The sequence below is a fragment of the Arachis hypogaea genome, chromosome 2, assembly GCF_003086295.3.
Source record: "Arachis hypogaea cultivar Tifrunner chromosome 2, arahy.Tifrunner.gnm2.J5K5, whole genome shotgun sequence".
Classification (NCBI taxonomy): Eukaryota; Viridiplantae; Streptophyta; class Magnoliopsida; order Fabales; family Fabaceae; genus Arachis; species Arachis hypogaea.
This window is the reverse complement of record NC_092037.1, coordinates 22,305,748-22,317,871: the sequence shown is the minus strand read 5'-3', so window position 1 is coordinate 22,317,871 and position 12,124 is coordinate 22,305,748.

Below are 12,124 nucleotides of genomic sequence, written 5' to 3'. Positions count from 1 at the left end.
AGTACACAGACCAACGTGGTTGGTAACATCCTGGAGCGTAATGCTGATCTCCCCCATGAAAGGTAGAGTGTGTAGGTCTCGGGCCTCCACCGCTCGACAAATACAGAGATCAAGGAATTATCAAACATAAAATCTCTCAACTCTACTGCATGCCAAATCCTGCCTTCCTAATATAAGGCAATAGGCTGTCTGGTGGGGGAAGACCCAGGGACACACGGTGTGGCAACAATAACCATGGTCTGTAAACTTCGCGTAATTAGCAACTAATTAACTAATAAATTAATTATTATTTAAAAAATTAGAAAATTAAATTTTATAGTTTAATATAGTAGAAATAATTAAAATATGAATTTTAATGCCAATTTTAAAGATTTTGGCCCAAAATCGAGCTAACGGGCCAAACCAGCTAAACTGATCCCAAACCGGGTCCAAGATCCATTATATAAAAACCAAACCTTGCAATCTTTTTTTCCAAAATCACCTTAGGCACGCTAAAAATGGGAGGTACATGAGAGAGAAACCCCAAAACCCTAGTCAAATTTCAATTCACCATATCTTCCAATCCGGAATTCCGATTGAAGAGTCGTCAGCAGTCATGTATTTATCTTGAAATTCACTACCAAAACCACCAAACAATTTGGTAAGAGATTTGAGATTTTGTGCCTAGTTCATATCTCTTCGGTTTTGAATTTTGGGGGTTTTATTTTTTGAGATATTATGTAATTTTGATGATTAGGATCAAATTAGCCTTGAGAACTTGCTAGGTCTTATCCCAAATCTTTTGGTAAGATAAAAAACCACTAACTCTTGTTAATTAATGATAGTTATGAATCCTAGTTTGATTTTGTGGTATTTATGTGGAATTAGAGTGAGATATATCTTTTGGAGATAAATTTGGTGTATCGGTGACTAGAAAGCGAACCATGGAGATTGGGTTTTTGTTCAGTGAGGATTCGGGGTTTGGACACTTGAGGAATGGAGATATTTGAGGTGCATTAGCATTAGGGAGGAATCGACCAAGGTATGGTTTTGGTTTCTCGTAGATAATATATAATGTTTCGTGAAAACTTAGGCTAGATGACCATATATAAGATAGGTGGAAGCATGTATGTATGTTGAGAGCTAGTAATCTTAATGAAATTGTTAAGTATTATTGAAATCGATTGATGATTGATGATTTTGATGGTGATTGATGTGGATAATAAATGTGAAAATGTGAATGTTAGTAATTGATAAATTGTGTTTATATAAATTGAGAAAATGCTGGAATAAAGTTGCTCAAATTGAGGTATGGTAGGTTCTGAAAGGTAGAAACAAGATGTGGAGCTGTGTTAGATGTATTTGGAGTATTTTGGAGTGTAAAATGTTGGTTTTGTGTAGGAACTTTGGTAAAATAGAGGTTTGGTGAATTTTTGTATAAACTTGATTTTTGACCGACTTCGGTTGGTCATAACCTAGCTTCTGGACTCTCAAACTTTTCCAAACTTATTTTAAACAAAAATTGGGTCCGTGAAGATTACGTCGTTCGAAGAACAGACTAAAAATAGTTTTTAATAAAAATTTATCCGCGTCAAAAGTTTGGTGTACAAAACTATTTCTGCAATATTTGTAACAACTTTTTAAGAAGATGCAGGGCCCACGTACGCAGACATATGACTGAGTACGTGGGAATCCGCTACTGTTTAGAGGGCGCAAACCATGGTCGCGTACACAAGATGGCGAATCATACCCCTGCGTACGCGAGATATGGCTTGCGTACGCGAGGCACCATGTTTTGAAAAAAAAAATTCCTTTTGTGATTTTCAACCTATTTTCTAACCTCTAAACCGTAGTTATCAGAACCGAACCGGTAATCAATCCGGTCATATCACTTGGTCATCGGATTACTGGTTCAACCGATGGGTCACTGATTCACCCGATTAACCCGGTCATAATTAAAAAATATATATTATATAAGTAAAATTAAAATAATGTCTTAAACTTAAAATGCATGTCTTTACAAACATTAATAATCTAATATCAAGTCTTAAACATAACTAATAATCTAAGAAAAAGATGATAAACTAGTCTCTAGTACAAAATATGTTCTCAATTTAACTTTATGCATAACTTTCAACCTCATCACATGCTCCATAACTTTTTGCATAATTTTCTTGAGATTTCTTTTTCTTATTCATAAATTCTTCAATATTTTGCCCAAATTGATAAGCAACAGTAGGTGGAACCTTTTTGCAACAAAAGATTTACTTAAATCAGTTTTAAGCAACACAGCAACCACCACCATTCTACTAAAGTTCTCTGACTTTGTGATTCAACAGAGTGAACAAACAACAATTCAAAAAAGCGCCAGCAACAAACAACAACAGCTCTAAAAAACACGACAACTCTAAAACACAGCAATTAGTAACAAACAACACTAAAAACCTAAATGAAACATTAGCAGCCACCAGATTCAAGTTCAACAATAATTCTAACTAAAGTAATAACCACCAGATTCAATAACAACTCTAAAAAATCAAATACAATAGTAAATTAGTAATAACCACCAGATTCAATAATAATACTAACTAAAATATGCTCAGTTTCAACTGTTCAACAACTCTAAAATTCAATTACAACAGTCAACGGCAACCATCAGGTTCAGTATTCAACAATTCTAGTGAAAGGCCAAGGTAAAAAAATTGAAGGGAGATCACCTGGATAATTGGTTCCTAGACCGCGATCAAGAAGATGACTACCACCACCCGACTATGAGCTTTCTACCACCGACGAAGTGAACGCAGGGTAGGAGCACGAGACTGCGACGACGAGAAGGTGAAGGAGTGGGACCATGATCGTGAGAGACCGAGAGTGACGAGGTGAGCAGAAAGTCGACGAAGTAACGAGGTGACCTACGATAGACTAATGGAGTGACGAGGTGAGGGTGAGGGTGAGCGACTGCCGATTGCCGACGAGGCGACGACGGAGGACGGAGGAGCAGAGAGACGACAGACAAGTGTTGGGGCCTGGGGGCCTCCACACTTCCACTGGAATCAGATTAGGGGCAATAGGGAGGGGGAATAGTGTTTAAGGTTTCGTTGAATGAAATGGGAGGGGGATCTGATAGCCAAACGACCTCGTTACCAATTGTTTTAAAAAAAAAAAAAAACACAACCCGGTATGGGTTGAATTAACTGAACGGTTCACCGATTTTGACGAAAACCCGTCTGGTCGAACCGAGTTCCACCGGGTCCCATACATAGTCGATTCGGCGAGTGGCTCGGCCTGGCCGGGTGACCAAGTTTCTGATCGAGCCGGCCAAGTCGAGCCGCGTTTGATAACTATGCTCTAAACCTCTACTTTTACTCTCTAAGATCCTAATACTTGGTTTAATCTTGGTGAAAGGGGAGAACCTTGAGAGAGTGTTAACTTGGCGGTGAAAAAAGGTTTTGAAATAACGATTTGGGGTTAAGGAAGTGCGAAAATAATGATGTTGATGTTATGAATGATGACAAAATTGATAATCAATGATTGATAATAAATGAATATGATAAATGAGATTTGATTGAAAATGTTGATGGTGAGTATGTTTAAGCTTCCTCTCTGTTGTAAAGTGTGCTGGGCACTATATCCCATGAGTGTGATGGGCATTATATCCCGAGAGTGTAACGGGCATTATATCCCAAGAGTGTGGGAGCACTTTACCCTGAAAAGTGTGTCGGATACTATATCCCATGAGTGTGACGGGCACTATATCCCGAGAGCATGGCGGGCGCTATATCCCAAGAGTGTGGGAACACTTTATCCCAGGAAATGCTATAGGCTCCCAAGAGTGTGGAGGCATGTCAGAGAGATGATATCTGGGTTAGCTGTCAGATGTATCGGGTTCTGGTGATATAACCGATATGTGAGCTCATGGCCAGTAGGAAAGGCATGCATCATATGCATCTATTTGTCTTGTTTGAGTTTGCATTACTTGAGTTTTCCTATTTGAATATCTATGCTTATTTGCAATATGTTCTACTTGTTGTAACTGCATTTTATCTATGTTTTTCTTGTCTATATTGTTTGTCTATGAAACTAAGAGGCCCCTTGTCTGGTGGAGGAGTGACGAGGACTATTCCATCGGTGTTTTAGAGGATAGGAGGAAGCGGGATTTGTAGGGTTAAGTTAGTATTTGAGATATAACTTGAAAAACCTTAGATTATGTACCTAATAAGGATCTGTTTTAACCGAGTGTCGAAGTTCTAGGATTACCTCTAACTTTCTTGAGACCTTTTATATTATTTATGTAGGCATTATTACCATGCTGAGAACCTCCGATTCTCATTCCATACATATGTTATCATTTTTCAGATGCAGGTTGAGATGCGCCTCGGTGAGCGTCTGGAGGTTCTTATGGCAAGCGTGGATGCCTGGATGGGTTGTTATATTTTGGGTTGTCAGTTATGTATTTACATTTATAGACTCTTATATGTATAAATAACTTATGTTTAATCCTCTTAGAGGCTTTTTGGAGAACTAGGAATTTACTTTATGTATGTTGGGATTTTATGGGATATACTTATATACATGTATGTATGTATATATTCTCTGGCCGGCCTTGGCTTTGCAGGTCGACCCCAGAACTTGATATTTTGTATCTTTTGACTTTTCGCTCTCATCACATGTGTATGTGTGTGTTTACTTTTCTTCGTACGCAAGTTTCTATTACGTGAGTGTTGCGATTTTAATTTTCACGATTTTGTTTCTATTATTAAATTCCTTCAACTACTATTATATATTTTTTATTTTAGAGGTCGTAATACCTTACCACCTCTGTTTTACTCTCACATATTAATCTCGTCTAAACCATTAATTGTGTTTAACCATTAGACAAAGTTCTAAACTAAGTAGATAAACATCGATATAAATGCAACAGATACAATATGAATATAATTTGTATTGCTAATATTCATAGCACTTACTAAAGACTAGACTATCAAGCAATATGTAAAAAATTAAATCATTCATGTTGCACTATTCTAACCTAACTGTCACATTTGTGCATGACTTCAATTAATTACCTATTAATTTCACTAATGTATTAATTAATAGTTACCTATTTTATTTATTTAACTTAAATTACAATTAGTTACCTATTTTATTTATTTAGCTTAAGTTACAATTAGTTACAATCAATTATACAAAATATCAAACCATACTATACCTGACTAAATATATATAAATTGCCTAACTTTGTCTAGTCACTAAGTCATACCACATTAATTAAGTTACTAAAGCCTAAACATTTAAACTAATTATTCACTCAAAACAAAACAAGAAAAAACTACTAACCTCAAAATCTAAAACTTCAGCCATGTGCCAAGTAGCATTCAGTCTATTAATGTTTTCATTATGGACATATTCTTGAGAAGCCATATTTACTTAAGAAACTCAAATTTAAGCATTTAAAAACTAATAAAATTCTTAAAAACATTCAAATGCACAGCAATCTTGGATGTTGTGACCTTATATATGCATTCGAGCATATATCGGATGCTAAGATCTAAATCAGCCAAATTGTACATATCTCGGGTACTGAGACCATAGTTGTCAGAACTGAATCGGTGATCGAACCGGTCAGGTCACTAGGTCACTGGGTCACTGGTTCAACTGGTAGGTTACTGGTTGAACCATTTGACTCGGTCCTATGTAAATAAATATTTTTACTAACATTTTAAAAATATCAAGTTATTTTAAAATAATATGGAACATGAATAATAAATATTTTGTTATTTTTACTCTATCGTAAATATTTTTATTTTGTTTTTATATTAAAATAACTATTATTTTTAAATTTTAATAATTTATTAATTTGTTTATATCTATTATACTATTATATACTACAAGTATTTATTAAAAAAAGTATTAATAGATATTATATAATTATAAAAAATAAATAAATTTATAATTATTATTAAATAAAAATATAATTAATTTAAAAATGAGTAAGTTTATAATTAAAAGTAAAATAAATTAAATAAAAGTAAACTATTTGATAAAAGATATCTATATGTATTATAATTTGCATAGATTTTAATAGGAAACATAGTGACTTGGTGGTTGTGGAGTGTTTAGTTTACTTGAGGGCAGGGGTTCGAACCCTATCTCAAGCATTTTGAAAATATTTTTACTCCCAAGCAATTCGGTCGGATCGGTTTCATCGAGTTTGACCGGTTTGCACCGGTTCATTCTGGATTTGACCGATTGGCACCGGTTCTATTCCTTGTACGGTCCAAATACCGGATCGAACCGGTATAGGATCTGGTTCGCCGATTTTCCAGTTGAATCGACCGGTCCGGTCCGGCTCTGATAACAATGACTGAGACCCTTTTCTAAGTTGCCACATATCTCGGCGGGTACTCAATACCTAATATCCATAATAACACATATCCCGAGTGCACCCAATATATGTCTCAGCGTCGCCCGGTTACAGCACAAGGTCTTAGATGCCGAGATATGTTTAATTTTTAACTTACCTCTTAGCATTTGAGATGTGTAAGAATATGCATTTTTGTAAATACCCCACATTTTATGTATTCCGTAATTTATATATTTATTTAATTTAAATAAAAAAAATCCATGGCCAAATGGGTGTATTTGGTTTACTAAATTATGATTTTTTTTAAATCAAAACCATGCTATTTTGAGGATATACTTCTGAATTGGTAACACTTACAAAAACTCAGCCAATTTCGGTGGTTCACCAATTAACCGTCAGTTTGGCTGACTCTTAAATTATTTTGTTGCCAGACAATTCTCAACATCAATCAAATTGGTCAGATGACTGGTTTTTAATTAACTCGGTCAAATTGACCGATCGAGTTTGATTTCAAAACCATGGTTAATGGTTAATGGTTAATGGGTAATAGTCATATTGGTGTTAAAAGTTGTATTTGCATATCAAACTAGTCTGAAAATTTCAATTGAGTTGAAGTATTTATCGGCTCCTACATATTTGAGGAACTAATGTTTTAGATGAATAAGGACAACATCCCAATGTGAAAAGATTAACTCTCTAAGGAAGACATATTTGAGAAAGAAAGACACCCTTCTTAAATTCATCAATAATATAAAGACTGTTGTTAGGCATTATAGGAACAATGAGATTGTTACAGAGTTTAATAGTGAATATACCAATCTAGTAGTGACTTCTTTGCCAGCACTTGAAGGTTTTATTACAAATATTTTCACTCGTAACACTTTTTGGGAGGTCATGAAGGAAATTAGGGTGCTTGTGCTCTGAACGTAGACTTAGTAAGTCAGGTTGTTGAAAAACTATTTTTTCAAGTATAATAGTTTTGGAATGCTAGAGATTGATCATGTAGTTGAGTGCTTCATTGTCAGTGTATGTGGTTTGAAAATCAAAAAATTTCTTACAGGCACATATTTGGATGCATAAAACACTAACACATTGAAATTATTCCAAAACACTTAGTATGCAAGAGATGCACGAAGAATGCCAAGACTGATTTTATCAAGTTAAATGTAGATGATCCAATTGATTTGAAAAGGTACTCAAATTTCCTTCGGGTGTGTTAATGTTGAGTGGTCTAGGTTTATGGATGTTGCATGTAAGAACTTTAATAATTTTGCTGAAGCAATGAATGATGTTGTTAACATAATTATAAAATTCCAAAGGCGAGGTAAAAATCCACATAATGGTAATTTAGACGATGACAATATTGTTGATTTGTTGGTGGTGAAAAGTAAGGAAACCCCTAAGAAAAGAACAAAATATAAGCAGTAGATAAAGTGTTTAAACTGCTATGTGCTAGGACACTACAACAAAAGTTGTCTTAAGAATCCTGATAGAGTACTTAATGATTCAATAGCTGATGACATGAAAATGAATAATAGCAGCCACCTTGACATGCTTTCTAAGGTACATCATTCTGGAACTATATATAGAATATTATTATATGGTGATTCGGCTCATTATGTATTAAATTTTTAAACTATGTTGCTTTTATGATGTCGTAACGAAATACTATGCTTAGTTTATGATAAGCGCAAAAGACATGTATTACAAGAAAAATACCCATTCAACTACACTTGAAAAGTCTAATTAAAAATGAAAAAATGATGCTGTTCGCTAAGGCTATGCTTTTTTGGCTTTGGAGACACTTTAGTAGGAGATGTCTATTCGGCCATTGCCTATCCTCAAAGACTACGCTTTTTTATATCAAAAACTACACTTTTAGCGTTCAAGAATAGGGTGTGTTTTTCAAGTGATGTTGTTCAGGACCAAAGGCTACGCTTTTCAACTTCCATGCTTACTAGAATAGGCTACACTTATCTTTGCTACTGCATTACCTTTAAAATGTAGCCACATTGTATACCATAGCTACTCTGCCTTATATCTCTCAAATTTTTTTATTTTATATATATATATATATATATATATATATATATATATATATTCTAATATTTTTTGTACAACTTAATATTTAGTAATATGATTACATATATAATTCTGTATTTTTAATTAAATTAGTTAAATATTATAAAATAAAAATAAATACATAATAATACTAAATAATTTCTTTAAATAACAAAAATGATCTTTCAACAAAATATATTTATAATGAACCAAAAGTATTGGAATGAACATAATTTTGAATATTCATACATCTCACACTAAATTAAGCATATCCATATCAAAATATGCATGAGACCACTTAGAGTTTTCTACTAATAAACTACAAAAAACTAAAATATTATATCCTACATAAGTATCTTCTAATAAAAGTCATTAATCAACCATACATTTATCAGTTCTCAACACTACTACATCTTTACCAATAAATCCTCATGATAAATAGCTTAATCTTCATCAACATCTTCAAAATTATTCTGCATAATTATATAGAAAAGTAATTAGAAAAATATTTATAATGAGAAACAAATAATTTCCAACCATATGGTAACAATTAATTGTTAATATAGCCAGCAACAAATACTTCTAACCATATAGTGGTTAAAACAGAAATACAGAGAGAATGAGAATTATAAATTAGGAGCCTGTTTTCTCCTAGTGCTGATGGTGCACTTGCCTTGTTAGTCACTTCATTGCTTTAGATGGCTAGTAATATATATTATATTTTATTCAAAGCATGGAAACAAGCACATTAAAATACAAATGGGAAAGAAAACAATTTGTTACTATCTACCTATCTAGTGAGTTAGTGTGGAGAAACTTTAGTTGGCTAGGTAACAAAAAGTATTAGTGCATTACCTGGGGTTCATCTAGATGAATAATTTCTTTCTATCAAGATATGAAACAAATATATCATTGAAAAAAATATATCGTGATATCTATATGAAAGTCTCTAAAGGATTAAAGATATCTAAATCATCCAATGAATATTTACAGGGGTTATACTCAGTCAAGTTGTAAAGATCTTTATATGGTTTAAAGCAATCTGGACGAATGTGGTATAATTGTCTTACTGAGTATCTGGCCAAAAATGGATTTAAGAATGATAATATCTGGCCAAAAATGGATTTAAGAATGATAATATCTGTCCATGTGTTTTTATAAAAAATATCTGAATTCATTATAATTGTTGTGTACGTTGATGATTTAAATATCATTGGAACTCTTGAAGAGATTCCAACAATTATAAAAGCTCTAAAAGAAGAGTTAGAGATGAAAGATCTTAGAAAGGCTAAATTTTGTCTCAACCTGCAGATCAAGCATTCAAAAAATGATATCTTTATTCATCAAACAACATACACAGAAAAGATCTTAAAGAGATTTTATATGGATAAGTCACATCCATTAAGTACCCCAATGATAATAAGGTCTTTGGATGTGGAAATGGATCAATTCTGTCCTAAAGTAAAAAATGAAAATATCATTGGTCCTGAAGTACCATATCTTAATGCCATTGGAGCGCTAATATATCTTGCTAATAATAGATGACCTGACATATCATTTGCGGTGAATTTACTAGCAAAGTATAGCTCCTCTCCAACCAGAAGACATTGGAATGAAATCAAACAAATATTTTGATATCTTCATTGAATGATTGATATGAGATTGTTTTATCTATATAGATCCAAGTCACAACTAGTTGGCTATGCAGATGCAGGATACTTGTCTGAGCTATACAAAGGAATATCTCAAACAGGATACCTGTTCACATATGGTGGTACAGCTATATCATGGAGGTTCACGAAATAGATAATTGCAGCAACATCCTCTAATCATGCTGAAATACCAGCGATACATGAAGTTAGTCGTGAGTGCTTTTGACTCAGGAGTTTGATTCAATATATTTTGTCATTGTAAGAACCAGTTTAATCGCTTTAGTAAAAATAATAAATTTTAAGTGCTCGGAGTAGATTCAAAATTTAGAAGTTTTAATTAAAATTTTAAAGGTGAAATTTGATTTCAATAAATTTTTCTAAGTTGGAAAATATATCTTTTTCGAAAAGTTTTTGTAAAAATGTGTATTGGTGCTTAAGCTGGCAATACCGGCTCTAGTATGTTCAGTACCGCGTATTTTGAAAAATAAGATTTGGAAAATTGATTTATTATTTTGAAAGGACAAAAATAATTTAGAATTGAAAACTGGATGCTAATTTTAAAGGTTTTGCCTCAAAGTGAGCTAAACGGACCTAAAACGCTAATGGGTTAAACTGAGCCCAAGTTGGGCCCAAGCCCAACATATATATGCATCCTTTAATGAGCTTTCAGGTCATTATACCCTAAGGGAGAGAGGGAAGGCGCTAATGAGAAGAGAGAAGAGAAGGGTTGGGGTTTTACTATTCACCCCAACCTTGTTTTGATAATATCTAGAGCTACAGAACTTCGATTGACGAGCCGTTTGCAGCCACGTGAAGTTTTTGCCAAGCTCTTCACTTCTATCTAAGAAAATCTGATAAGAACTCAAAGCTCAAGATCCAGTTTCCAGCCCTAGGTTTTTGCATTTTTTGTTAGAGTTTTTGAGTAGATTTTGTGATTTTGCTTGTTTAGGTTATCTCTAGTAGCGGATAATTGTCGAGCTTTGCCCCAATCACCGTTGAATAAGCTTGTTTTTGGAGTTGGTTGTGCCTTTTGGTTTGACTTTGGTGGTTTGGAGCTTGATGGAAGCTTGTTGGAGCCAAGCTTTTAGTGTTTGCGCATATTGGGAATCGGCCAAGGTATGGTTCCGGTTTTCTTTATGTAATATGTAATGTTTCGTGAACGTTAGGCTAGTTGACCTTAAGATAGGATTGAATATTTTGGGTGTATGTTTAATTGTATATGATTTTGATGTTTGAAGATAAATTGTATAATGGTAATGATGATATAGAGTTTTGGGATGAGGAATATATGAATTTGATGATGATTGTTGGTATTTAATGATTATGAAGGTTGATGATGAATGTTATGATTTATTGTTGTTGATGAGGGTTTGTTGATATGGTTGATGATTGATGATGAATATTGATGTTGTTGGTAATTGAAGGTGAGTATTGAGATTGTTGATAAATGATGTGGATTATGAAGTTAGGATGAAGATAAATTGATGCTTGGATTGATGAGTGTTGAAGGAGTTGATAAATTGAGATATTAAATTTTGGATGTGGTATAGTTGAGTAATGATGGAATTTATAAGTTTTGATGTCAATATTAGGTTGAATTTAGCGTTAGTTGAGGTGGGCATTAAATGGTTTGGATGATTGATAGTTGATACAGTTGAGAAATATTTGGTATGTATTCATGAGTGAATTTGGTATTGTGTTGAGTAGGCTTTGATTTAGTTTTAAGTTGACAGTTGTGGTAAGTTGATTTTTCAAGGTTTTGGTAAAAATGGATTTTTTGTGAACTTTGACGGATCATAACTTAAGCCTCAAAGCTTAAAACTGCATGAAACTTATTTTAAATCAAAGATGGCTTTGAGAGCTTTAAATTGATATAAAGTTTGTAGAGAATGGATTTTTTAAGAGAAGTTATGATCATTCAAAGTTTGGTGTTAAAATCTGAATTCTATGAATGCTGCAGAATTTGTGATTTCTGGTTTGTGTGCGCACGCACAGCCTTGTGCGCATGCACACCCGGTGTATTTTTAAAAATGTGCGTACACACACACGGGGAGATATGGCTGCTATT